The sequence below is a fragment of the Anolis carolinensis genome, chromosome 1 (assembly GCF_035594765.1).
Source record: "Anolis carolinensis isolate JA03-04 chromosome 1, rAnoCar3.1.pri, whole genome shotgun sequence".
NCBI classification, from domain to species: domain Eukaryota; kingdom Metazoa; phylum Chordata; class Lepidosauria; order Squamata; family Dactyloidae; genus Anolis; species Anolis carolinensis.
The window spans coordinates 199,413,360-199,427,530 of NC_085841.1; the positions used below are offsets into that span (position 1 = coordinate 199,413,360).

At 39.9% G+C, this 14,171-nt stretch overlaps 1 protein-coding gene across 4 annotated transcripts in view; it reads left to right on the forward strand.

Annotated features, from left to right (window-relative positions):
* Positions 1-7,555: 7,555 nt before the first annotated feature.
* mfsd6 (major facilitator superfamily domain containing 6) overlaps positions 7,556-14,171 on the forward strand; it is a 60,227-nt gene continuing 53,611 nt past the window's right edge. For all 4 annotated transcript variants that reach the window (XM_008104776.2, XM_062963762.1, XM_008104777.3 and 1 more), the window contains exon 1: positions 7,556-7,700. The gene's annotated coding sequence lies outside the window, so the exon portion shown is untranslated. The remainder of the gene's footprint in view (positions 7,701-14,171) is intronic.

The following is a 14,171-nucleotide window of genomic DNA, read 5'->3' on the forward strand; positions in this document are numbered from 1 at the left end:
GGTGAATCCTGTTCTTTAGAAAATAATATCCCTTTACATTGATTTTAGAAGCAAAGTATCATCTTACCACTGTGGTGGTTTCACCATGTCATACTTCTCAAAAGTAACTTTCCGGATTTTGAAAACATTTCCTTTTGTGCTGGGCTGGAAAAACTTGCCCTTTACTCAAGGCTTTGCTACTTAACCACTTTACCTAGTACCTGGGGCAGTTATTCACCTTTTGCATATGCACAACCATATAACAGTACATAATTGGAAAGTGGTTTCCAAATCACGGCTTTGATTTCTAGGCTAGAAAAAAACCATAAATCAAAATTGTAAAGTCTGCCAGCTACTAAGAATGAATGGCAAGAGCTTTAGTTATAACCATCAAGGATTCTGCAAGCCATGGAGATTCGTTGCCAGGTCTAGTCTGTAAAGAAGAAAAGATAGTTGCCAAGTATTTGGCAGAAGGTACAACAGATGCCAACTGGGTTGCACTTGATCTGGTTGGTCATAGTGTTTTTAAAATCTGCCATGAACATTCATAAGAAAGCAAGGCCATTGCAGGAACATATTAATATCTAACTTTGGGCCCTGTCACACTGTACATGATTCTATTCTTAACTGCCATGACAATATCCTGTGGATCATGGGAGGGGCAATTTAAAGAGGGATCGTTTCCGTTCTTAGCCAGGGAGCTCCTCCGGTGCCTCATAAAATGACGCTCAGTATGGAAAAACAAGAACAACAACTTGTGAACTTTGTCTCGGTGGCTTGCTTTACAAATCTTCCCTCTCAACATTTTTGCTCACTCTCTGCTAATTTCCCTCTGCGCATGATACAGTTTCCCACTGTTTGTATTCCAACACTTCCTGCCAATTGCAGCAGGCTTTTCTTATCTCTGTCTAGTTAGGTCATTATTATTGTTGGATCTCAACAAAGTAAAATGGAAAAAAAACCCACCTTAATAATATATTGTATGTGCTTAAAGGTAAAGGTAAAGGTTTACCCCAACATCAAGTCTAGTCGTATCCAACTCTGGGGGTTGGTGCACATCTCTATTTCTAAGCTGAAGAGCCGGTGTTGTCCATAGACACCTCCAAGGTCATGTGGCTGGCATAACTGCATGGAGCGCCGTTACCTTCCTGCCAAAGTGGTACCTATTGATCTACTCACATTTGCATGTTTTCGAACTGCTAGGTTGGCAGAATCTGGGGCTAACAGCAGGAGCTCATCCCACTTCCTGGATTCGAACCACCAACCTTTTGGCCAGCAAGTTCAGCAGCTCAGCAGTTGAACCTGCTGCACGACTGGGGTCTTCACCGTATGTGCTCCCCCCCCCACCACCAAAAATGTTTTCATCAATGGCAGTCCAAAGGAGAGGCAAGATTATTTAATATCTTTAAGTCTTAAGAATATGCCTGCATAATATTAGCCAAAATTGTGTAGGAATAAGGCTCATGTTGCACCTCCTAAGACAATGATTCTCAACCTGTGTGTTCCCAGGTGTTTTGGCCTACAACTCCCAGAAACCCCAGTCAGTTTACCATTGGTTAGGTTTTCAGGGAGTTGAAAGCCAAAACATCTGGGGGGACCCACAGGTTGAGAACCACTGTCCTAAGATATCCTGCTATCTTCAGGTTCCCAACACTGTGCGTTATTCAACAATCAATCCAGTCCACTTCTGTACATTGAATCCAAGGAATAACATTTTCTTTCTGTCTCACTCATCAAAACCTTCTAAACTACTCCTATATTCCAGGGCCACAGTACAAGGCTCTAGAGATCACTGAATTAGTGTCCTATGATGTTACTGTGTTTGGATCCTCATCACTTTATGTAAATTCCTTCTAGTATGTTTTCAAGTTTAGAAACCAGGACTTTCCTTACTTGTGTGTAAAACTGAGGTCACAAGGTGAAACAGGTTATCCTAGAACTTACACAAACCACACCACGTCAAGAATGTTACTTAGTATGCACATTTATTCATGTAATGCAATAACCATACATACACACACAACACACACACACATACACACACACACACACACACACAAAGACACAAGCAATTTAATTGAGAGCTTGACGAAGTTAATTTTAAAATATATAATTTAGGGAGCCAGCATGCTGACTCACTATGATGACTGGGAATTCTGGTTGTTGTAGTAGAAAACAATAGATTTTTGAAACTTTGATCCTATCTAATAAGTGAATCCATCTTAATTGACTTGCTTTTCAAGAACTGTCCTAAAACAACAGTCACTTATGTCTTTTCTCTTTTCCTGTCTTATCAGCTCAAATAAAATTGAATCGTTGCAACTGAAACTCCCTCCCTCTGTCCACCTTTCCACCTCCCCTTTGCTCATTTCTATTTTATAGTCATTCTTGAGCAGACTGGATGCTTTGCTTCTAGATATAAAGAAAGAGAAGGAACCAAGTAACTGAAAGTTTACGTTTTTGGATTACGTGAATAATTGTGAATGTATTGTTTTAAATGTTTTAATTGTTTTAATGTATTTTACTATTTTCTTTTAATGTGTATTTGAACTGTACATTTTTAGGGCATCAAATAGTTGCTTATGTGTAAAGCCGCCTTGAGTCCCCTTCGAGATTGAGAAAGGTGGGATAGAAATGTCATAAATAGACAAATAAACAAACAAGCTAGTGTGATGACATAGAGGCAGCAACATAGAGGAGTACAATTGCATCCCCCCCCCCCCATCAAAACATCAGGATAATTGATCTTCTGTGGTTTGAAAGGATCTGAGTGAATGTTGATGTTGTTGTGTGCCTTCAAGTCGTTTCTGAATTATGGCCATTCTTAGGCAAATCTATCACAGGGTTTTCTGGCGTGGAGAATGTGTGACTTGCCCAAGATCACCCAGCGGTTTGCATGGTTGAGTAGGGAATTGAAGCAGGGTTTCCAGAGTTGTAATCCAATGCTTAAAGTACTACACCATGCAACAGGAGAGGAGGGTAATAAATAAATATCATCATCATCATCATCATCATCATCATGTGTTATCATTAGGATGTTAGTGAGGGAGTGAGAAAAATTATTCAGCAAAGACTTTATCATACTAGATACTTCCTACAACTTATATGGCCACAGTTCTTTGCAGGGTAAGGCGAGCTTCTGATTAAAAGCTAAATGTTTTCATGAAAGATCAATATGGTTTACACATTACACATATGCAATCAAAAGAAAACCTCACTATCCTATTTAGGGTCTTCAGGTTCACTGGGTCAGGTCTACCTGGTTCAAGTCGAAGCTAAAATCAGGACCCTGGAAAGTTCCTAGTGTTGGCTGATAAAAGCCCTTCCTCCTAGGAAAAGCCTGCCATGGTCACTGAAGTCTTTGCTTTGTTCTGAATCCCTGGTTTCCCTCTGCTCAAGGAAATATCGTCACCTCTAGGTGTTTTTTTGTTTTTGTTTTTTTTGCTGTTGATGTACTTCTCTTCCCTGTTTTATCACCAGGAGATTCACCATCATTATAATCCCAAATGGTGAATGGACCCTAGGCAAAAGCAATCCCCATAACATTTGGAACAAGGCCGTCTTCTAATCCAGTTCCAGCTTTGAGTGCTGCAACATAAACTCCCTTCATTGCACTGTGTGCATTGAACTCAATTGGATTTTAATGTACACAGGAAGAGATTCCTCACAAAAGGATTATGGAAACAAGGAATTTCTGAAGGACCTGAATTCCCTGCCACTTCAATCCTTAAGGAGGGAATAATGACTTCATATGACTCATGACTGTCTGATATTTGTTTTTTTGGGGTAATATATTCATCCCAGCAATGAATTATTCCAGCAGTAGATAGATTTATGGTTTGCTCTCCACTGCGCCATACTGAAATCCATCAACTGGGGATGCCATAGGGGATGCAAACATTTAGCATTAAATAATTAAGAATCTGGGGATGTATCTATATTGTAGACTCAATGCTGTTTCATATCACTTTAACTGATGGATTTAATGCTATAGAATCTTGGGATCTGTAGTTTGGAGAGGCACCAGCTATCTTTAGCAGAGACCTTGTAAAGCTACAACTACAGTTCCAGGATTCCATAGCATTGAGCCATGGCAGTTAAAGTAATGCCAAACTGCATTCATTCTACAGTGTAAATGCACCCCAGGAGTTTGAGTTCAGGAGCTGAACAACAGGGGTTTTATAATGTATTTCCATCCAAAATCTGTCTGTGGTCATCCCAGTCTTTTTTCACTGAACGACATAGATTTTAGGGTGTGGGTGAGGGAATCATCACTGCTGCTGTTGTTAAGCAACTGGAATTCAAAAAGCCTTGTGGAGCAACTGCAAATCAATCAACAATTTGCCTGCATTCTATCCCTGGAGTATTTCATATAATCAATATTATAACATCACTTCCTTTTAACATCTGGGGACAAAGTCTGCTATATGCTCCTTACAGAAACCGGCAAACTCTCACTTGGAAAAGATGGACTTGAGGCCACTCAGAGATTTTATTTAGCAAGGGCGTTTATTTAGTAAGGGCTGGGCACTGTTTCTCTCCCTCTTTATACAAATTGAAAGAACAGTGACATTTCATGGGGACTGGGAGGGGAAGGAGGCAGGACAAAGAGTCCAGGGGCATCTTTAAGGATTGTTTTGTTTGTAATATAATGAGCTGTTATATCAGGGCAGAAACTGGAACCAGCGTATTGACTCTTCTTATTTAAGGGCATAGCTACTTTAGTCTGCATTGACATAAAAAGATATAAAGGTCCTGTAGCACCTTTGAGACTCAAAGAAAGAACTGTCCAGCATAACTGACATGGATTGCCGTCTGCTTCAGCAGATATTTTATATATCTATTTATTTGCTTTCTTTTTATCCTGCCTTCAACTGATATCAAGAATCGGGAACCCCGAGGTAGCATCTCACGAAATGAACAAAAGCTTATGCTAGAAATTCCTTTCTCTCTCTCTTAGGGTGCATCTAAACTGCAGAATTAGTGCAATTTGATATCATTTTAATTGCCATGGCTCAATGCTAGATTCATGGAATTTGCAGTTTGGTGAGAAACCAGCCCTCTTGGGGAGAAGAGGCGAAAGACCTTGTACAACAACTTCCAAGTTCCCATAGCATTGAGCCATGGCATTCAAGTGGTGTTGAACTGCAGTCATTATACAGGGTAATAGATGCAACCTCTGTGGCAAATTCTTTTTCAGATTGTAAGTGTTTTTGATTCAAATAATAATAATGTATTGTCAAAGGCTTTCATGGACGGAATCACTGGGCTGTTGTGAGTCTTCCGGGCTGTATGGCCATGTTCCAGAAGCATTTTCTCCTGACGTTTCACCCACATCTATGGCAGACATCCTCAGAGGTTGAAGGGTTAAGACCTCATGAAAGTGGCACTGAACTACATTAATTCTACAGGGTAGTAGATGCACTTTCAGTCTGTAACCTTTTCCAGTTTTTTACTCACATAACAATATTAATCTATTGTTATTGTTGATATTGTTATTATTGTTAATAATACTTTATTTGCATCCCCATCTCTCCTCATGGCTTTGGCAGAGAAAGCTAAGTAATAATAATATAAAAAGTAATAATAATAATAATACTTCATTTGTCACCTGCCTCTCTTCATAGTTTTGGCAAAGAGAACTAATTAATAATAATTTAATAGTAATAATAATACTTTATTTGTTACCTGCCTCTCCTCATGGCTTTGGCAGAGAAAGCTATGTAATAATAATAATTTAATAATAATAATAATAATAATAATAATAATAATAATAATTTAATAATAATAATACTTTATTTGTTACCCATCTGTCATGGCTTTGGCCATGAGAGCTAAGTGACAATAATATAAATGTAATACAATAGAGTCTTACTTATCCAACATAAACGGGCCGTCAGAATGTTGGATAAGCGAAAATGTTGGATAATAAGGAGGGATTAAGAAAAAGCCTATTAAACATCAAATTATGTTATGATTTTACAAATTAAGCAGTTCAATACACGGTAACATTATGTACATCCACAGAAAATGCAGTTCAATACACGGTAACATTATGTAGTAATTACTGTATTTATGAATTTAGCAAAACATTGCAATGTATTGAAAACATAGACTACAAAAACATTGACTACTAACAAACTGACTAAAAATAAATATAGAATTGCATAAAATGAACTTACAGTATGGAAATTAAATCTGTAAAAAGTTCAGTTCTTGCTGCCCAGAGAAACAGCTGTGGATCCAGGTGGGAGGCAGACTGCGTTGGATAATCCAGAATGTTTGATAAGCGAATGTTGGATAAGTGACACTCTACTGTAAATAATAATTTAATAATAATAATAATAATAATAACAACAACAATAATTTATTTGTTACCCATCTGTCATGGCTTTGGCAATGAGAGCTAAGTAATAATAATATAAAAAGTAATAATACTAATAATACCCTGTTTCCTCAAAAATAAGACATCCCTGAAAAATAAGACCTAGTAGAAGTTTTGCTGAATTGCTAAATATAAGGCCTCCCCCAAAAATAAGACCTAGCAAAGTTTTTGTTTGGAAGCATGCCCAGCGCCTGCCAAACAGAACACCAAAGCATGCAGGATTGGTAAATGTACATACCAGTTGTACATGTTAATAATGGTAATAACAAGAAATTCTTGATAGGATTCACAGTTTGTCTGGTTATGTTGGTTTCTGATGACAACTACTGTACAGTATATAATAAATGTTCAATATTTTTGTTCAACAATAAATGTGAATTATTCTTCAAGGAAAAATAAGACATCCCCTGAAAATAAGACCTAGCACATCTTTGGGAGTAAAAATTAATATAAGACACTGTCTTATTTTTGGGGAAACACGGCAATGATACAGTAGAGTCCCACTTATCCAACATAAACGCGCCATCAGAATGTTGGATAAGTGAATATGTTGGATAATAAGAAGGAATTAATGAAAAGCCTATTAAACATCAAATTACATGATGATTTTACAAATTAAGCACAAAAACATCATGTTTGACAACAAATTTGACAGAAAAAGCAGTTCAATACACAGCAATGTTATGTAGTAATTACCGTATTTACGAATTTAGCACCAAAACATCACAGTGTATTGAAAAGATTGACTACAAAAACATTGACTACTAAAAGGCAGAGTGCGTTGGATAATCCAGAACGTTGGATAAGCGAATGTTGAATAAGTGAGACTCTACTGTAATAACAACAATAAAGTATTATTAATAATACTACTACAAGTAATAAACATAATACTTTATTTGTTATTTGTTATCCACCTGTCATGGGTCTGGCAGAGAGAGCTAAGTAATAATAATATAAAAAGTAATAATAATAATAATAATAATAATAATAATACTTTATTTGTTACCTGCCTCTCCTCATGGCTTTGGCAGAGAGGGCTATGTAATAACAATATAAAAAGTAATAATAATAATTAGTACTACAACTTTATTAGTGCCTCCCCCTCTCCTCATGGTTTTGGCCTGAGGGAGAGCAACAGGCCCCGAGTCCTGAGCGGCATTCCTCCTCCAGTGCAAGGGGGCGGGGCTAGGCGGCACCTGTCAGCGCGTGGCTCCTCCTCTGTCTCTCTCTCTCTTTCACGGAGGCGCGCGAGGAAAGCAGGCAGGCAAGAAAGCAGAGGATGGTGCGCGCCCCACGCGCCCAACGGCTCAGGAAGGCGGGCCCTCGCGCGACTGAGGTGAGTCTCTGTCTCTCTCTCATGAGGAGGAGGAAGAACTGCTTGCTCCCCTCTCTTTCCATCCTGAGGAGAACAAAAGGAGACACACAGAGGAGGAGGGAGAAAGGAGAGGGAAGGGCGTGCTGCTGGTGCTGCTTCTCCTCCTCCTCCATTTGACCCATTACAGGACTCCTCATTATAGGCCCCTGCTGCCTGTAGAACCAATCGCGGCCTCTGTTATGGATATGGAGATAGGGGAGGAGGATAAGTCTGTGGCAGGCAGCCACAGGGGGACATCCTGGATGGACTTCTTCCACATAGCCCTATATCCCGGAATATCAAGGCAGAAAATCCCACACCTGCTTTGAACTGGGTTACCACACTCTGATAATGTGGGATTTCCTGCCTTGATATTGTGGGATATAGGGCTGTGTTGAAGGGCCCTTGGAGGATGAAGAAGGCTTCCATGAAGTCTCTGGAGAGCAGGATCCTTCAAACACCAACTGATCTCTCAAAGCCCTTCCACAGAGCCATAGAACCCAGAATAGGTAAAGGTTTTCCCCTGATGTTAAGTCCATGGGGGTTGGTGCTCATCTCCATTTCTAAGCCGAAGAGCCGGCGTTGTCCGTAGATACCTCCAAGGTCATGTGGCCATTGCCATGACTGCATGGAGCGCCGTTACCTTCCTGACGGAGCGGTACCTATTGATCTACTCACATTGGCATGTTTTCGACCTGCTAGGTTGGCAGGAGCTGGAGCAACAGCGGGCATTCACTCCGCTCCTGGGATTTGAACCTGGGACCTTTCGGTCTGCAAGTTCAGCAGCTCAGTGCTTTAACACACTTCGCCACCGGGGTTCCAAAGAACTCAGAATAGCAAGGCAGATAATACACAATATCTGCTTTGAACTGAGTTACCTGAATCCACACTGCCATAAAATCCAGTTCAAAGCAGATAATCTGGATTTTATATGGCCCAAGGCTGGATCTAGGGACTCTTCCACCCAGCCATATAATTCGGAATATCAAGGTAGATAATCCACAATATCTGCTTTGAACTGGGTTATCAGAGTCCACACTGCCATATAATCCAATGTGGGTTTTATATGGTTGTGTGGGAGGGGCCTCAGAGGAAGGTTTGGGAACCTTTTAGATTTGGTACCTTTTAGAAACTGTGTGTGTATGTGTGTACAATGTATGTCCCCTTTAGTTCAGTGGTATGTCTACCCATTCCGTTGGGTATTGAGTGACTGTCTGGTCGCATGAAATCTAGCTTGTTGCTGCTTTCATTCACTTTATAATTCATCCCTTCTGTTAAGTCTTGTTCAAAATGTGTTTGAAATCTATGTCCCTATTTTTTATTTTTGTTAAAAAAGGAGTATGTCATGAAAACAAGTTAACTGGTAGCACTCGTTCTTCTCTCATGCTAATCATGTTTCATGCTTGTTTTTGCAATGTGCTGTTGCCGGCATCAGCTGGGTGGGGACTTCCGCAAATGTCACTTGTCAGTGGGAAGGAGACGCCTTGCAGAGGCAATTGGGTGAAGGCTGTTGGCCCCACCGCAAGAGCAAGATGCAGCCAATCGGAGGCACTCTCGCTCCTTTGCATGCTCTGACTCTTAGTCAAAGGAAAAACTATCTCTTGCTGCACTCACCACCAGAATTATATTCCCAGTAGAAGAGCTGTGCTTTTGGGGAAAGGAAGTGTTCGGCTCTCTGCCCTTATGCTTATTGTCATCAAGTAGAGAGTTTGATTTTGTATTGTCAAAGGCTTTCAAAGCCAGAATCACTGGGATGTTGTGAGGCTGTATGGCCTGTTCTAGTAGCATTTTCTCCTGACGTTTCGCCTGCATCTGTGGCTGTCATCTTCAGAGGATCTGATGGTAATAAGGCAAGTGGAGTATATATACCTCTGGAATGTCCAGGGTGGGAGGAAAGAACCATTGTCTGTTAAACAGGTGTAAAGGTTACAAAGAGTTTTATTTTGTCTTAATGGATCAATGATGAGTATAATATTCAGGGCTGTAGCTAAGGAGAGCCGAGCAGGGGATAATGAAGGCACCCCCCCCCCCCCCGCCTAATAAACATTCCGTTATCCCAAATAAAAATTTCCACCACCAATTTTCTAGCATTGCAGTGTATGTTTGGAGTATTGGAGTAGGGATTCAACTAACTTGTAGAATCAATGCAGTTTGACCCCATTTTAACTGCCAGGGCTCAATCCTGTGGAATTCTGGGAGTTGTAGTTTTGTAAGGCACTAACACTACAGAGTTCCCTCACTTATCACTGGGGTTAGGTTTCAGGACCACCCGCAATAAGTGAATATCCGCAAAGTAGGGACACTATATTTATTTTAATATTTATACATTATTTTAGTAGTTATACACTATTTTAAGTCTTTATCAACCAATCGTGTGATGATAAATCACCTCCTTCTTCTCCTGTTGCTGCTTGGGCTCCTTTTTTCTCTCTTTGACTTCTCCTTCCTCCCTTCCTTAGGCTGTAAATTGTAAATTTTTGTGATTTATAATAGTCTTTTAGAGTTTATTGAAAAACCGCGAAACAGTAAATCCGCAAAAAGTGAACTGTGAAGTAGTGAGGGAACACTGTATTTGGTAGAGAAGGCTTTGTAAAATTATAGCTCCCAGGATCCTTTAACATTTATTTATTGGTTTATTTATTTATTTGCTGCATTTATATACCGCTTTTCTCGCCCCTGGGGAACTCAAAGCGGTTTCCTACATAATGGCAAAATTCAGTGCCAAACATAAATGTGAAAACCAAAGCATAATATATAAACAATAACATATCACTATAAATTAAAAACTATTAGCCACATTAAAACATGAGACATAAACATAATAACATTTAAACAATTAAGACATGAACATAGGGGACACCTGGCTTGACAGCAGTACGTGTGAAAAAGATCTTGGAGTCCTTGTGGACAACAAGTTAAACATGAGCCTACAATGTGATGCGGCAGCGAAAAAAGCCAACGGGATTCTGGCCTGCATAAATAGGGGTATAGCATCTAGATCCAGGGAAGTCATGCTACCCCTCTATTCTGCCTTGGTCAGGCCACACCTGGAATAATGTGTCCAATTCTGGGCACTGCAGTTGAAGGGAGATGTTGACAAGCTGGAAAGTGTCCAGAGGAGGGCAACTAAAATGATCATGGGTCTAGAGAACAAGCCCTATGAGGAGCGGCTTAAAGAACTGGGCATGTTTAGCCTGCAGAAGAGAAGGCTGAGAGGAGACATGATAGCCATATACAAATATGTGAGGGGAAGTCATAGGGAGGAGGGAGCAAGCTTGTTTTCTGCTGCCCTGCAGACTAGGACGTGGAACAATGGCTTCAAACTACAGGAAAGGAGATTCCACCTGAACATCAGGAAGAACTTTCTCACTGTGAGAGCGGCAGTGGAACTCTCTGCCCCGGACTGTGGTGGAGGCTCCTTTGGAGGCTTTTAAACAGAGGTTGGATGGCCATCGGTCGGGGGTGCTTTGAATGAAATTTTCCTGCTTCTTGCAGGGGGTTGGACTGGATGGTCCGTGAGGTCTCTTCCAACTCTACGATTCTATGTTTCTGTGATTCTATAGAATTAAGACATTAAGCCATAGAATTAAAACTTAATATAAACATTAAGATCACATAAAGCCATGGCAGTTTATATGGTACCAACTTGCATTAATTCAGGCATCCTAAGACTCTTGAGTCAGGAATTGCGTCCCCACTCAGCCATGGAAACCCACTGATGATCATGGGCAAGTTACATTTGCTCAGCCTTAGGTGAAGGCAAATCCCCTCTGGACAAATCTTGCCAAGAAGGCGTGAGATTGTCATAAGTTAGAAATGATTTGAAGGCACTCTATAATAACAGTTAAATAACTTAAAGCACTTTTGATCATTTAGAAATACATTTAGGCATCTAAATAATACTGAGCAGGCAAAAAAATTGCAAACACAGCAAAAATGGCACTTAAAGGTATGAACGAGAGCAGCGAAGAAAACTTTTGTGTGGATCAGAATTCTGATGGTCAGGGGTTCTCATTTTGCCTTCCTCCCAGCGATAACCTGGATAGCATTTTTATAGTCACAGTGTTCAAATAGGCCATCCTTATAATGAGTTTTTATTTTTAGCAGCCTCAATGGTTTCCAGTGTAACAACCGTCAGAAGTCAATAAATTGACATTTGTGTTGGAGCTTTATCAGAAGCCAGGATATGATAGATTATTAGTTCTCCAATTGTTTTCACTGTTGGTAAAAAAGGCACTTTTCGGAAAGACTAACAGAGTTAGTCCATGTTAATTCATGCCTCTTATAGGATTAGCCTTTAAGAAAACGAAAAGCTGATTCTTTTTTAAACTAAAGTAGTTCATGGAGCTACTTGCCTCAATTCTTACTGAAGAGTGGAAATTGTTTGGCCCTCCAGTTGTTGCTGGAGTACATTTCCTAGCAGCCATAGTCATCATAGCTAATGTTGAGGAAAGTTGGGAATTGCTGTCCAATAACCTCTGGAATGCTTCATAATTCTTACTCTTGTCTTACTGTCTGGGATTGAGACAGGGGGCTTTGCTCGGTCCTATCAGGAGTAGTAAGGACTAAACCTGGGCTCTTTTGCATGCTCCCTTAAACATTACAAAATTATTTCCTTCATCAAATGTAAGGTATGTCCTAGATCAGGGTTCCCCAAACTAAGGCCCGGGGGCCGGATGCGGCCCATCGAAGCCATTTATCCGGCCCCCACAGCACAAGGGCAGAAGGGGGTTGGGCTAAATGACCCAAGGGGTCTCTTCTTCTCTTAAAGCCATTATTATTATTATTATTATTATTATTATTATTATTATTATTATTATTATTACTACTACTATTTGAAACACAACAAGATGATTCCACAGCAGACACTCTGCTGGTTGTTGTATTGGATCACATGTCGGACACTTCCCAAGTGTCTAGGGCTGTGGGATGTATCGGCGAATAATGCGAGCAGATGGTAATTTTGTTAGCGCCGATTGTGTTTAAGTGCAGGCCAAGGTCTTTAGGCACTGCACCCAGTGTGCCGACCACCACTGGGACCACCTTGACTGGCTTGTGCCAGAGTCTTTGTAATTCGATCTTTAAATCCTCATATCGTGTCAGCTTTTCCAGTTGTTTCTCCTCAATCCTTCTGTCACCTGGAATTGCAACATTGACAATCCATAATTGGTTTTTAACACAATTGTGAGGTCAGGAGTATTGTGTTCCAAAAACCTGTATTATTATTATTATTATTATTATTATTATTATTATTATTATTATTAACATTGAGGCTGGGTGGCCATCTGTCAGGGGTGCTGTGCTTGTGCTTTCGGTGCACAAAGGCAGAAGGGGGTTGGACTAAATGGCCCAAGGGGTCTCTTCCAACCCTCTTTATTGTTGTTGTTGTTGTTGTTGTTGTTTGTTTATTATTGCTCGGTGGCCAACTATAATCTGGCCCTTCAATGGTCCGAAGGATCATGAACTGGCCCCCTGTTTAAAAAGTTTGGGGACCCCTGTCCTAGATTATAGTGGTTTGGAGTATCCACCAACAGACAGAGGCTATTTAAAAGGCTAACTCATAATTCAATGTGCACACACAAAAATAATGGAGATTAGGAAGTGAATAATTAGAGTAAATCCTTAAATTACTGTTTTCTCACAATCACCCATGATGTTAGATATACAGTTAAGCTCTAGCTGCTTTTAAGAAGGCTGAGAATCTTAAGCATTTACAGTGTTTTGGCCAATGGAGAGTTCATGCAAATTCATAGAGATGAAAGTGAATAAAAAGCAAACCATGACAATCCCTTAAGTGATATACATCCCTGGCTCCCTGGTCTCATTAAGAACAAAGCAGGGAAAATATAGCTGTTTCTTAAATAGTCTACAACAAGAAGGATTGCAGTTCCGAGCAACCAATGCAATAAGCTGCTGTCTGGATTAACATGCAGAATCTGATGTTTGGAAAACACACTAAATTGTTATGAAGTTGAGCCTACCGACTTCCTCTTTTCCTCTCCTGTGTTGTCATTACAAGATGGGATTTGGAAATGTATACATCTCTTTTAGACTAACCACAATTTAGTATTACAGTAGAGTCTCACTTATCCAACATTCACTTATCCAACATTCTGGATTATCCAACGCATTTTTGTAGTCAATGTTTTCAATACATCGTGATATTTTGATGCTAAATTCGTAAAGACAGTAATTACTACATAGCATTACTGCGTATTGAACTACTTTTTCTGTCAAATTTGTTGTATAACATGATGTTTGGGTGCTTAATTTGTAAAATCATAACCTATTTTGATGTTTAATAGGCTTTTTCTTAATCTCTCCTTATTATCCAACATATTCGCTTATCCAACATTCTGCCGGCCCATTTACATTGGATAAGTGAGACTCTACTGTACATCCGAAGCTTAAACAGCAGTTAATTCTAACAATGGTTTGTTGAAACAATCCAGC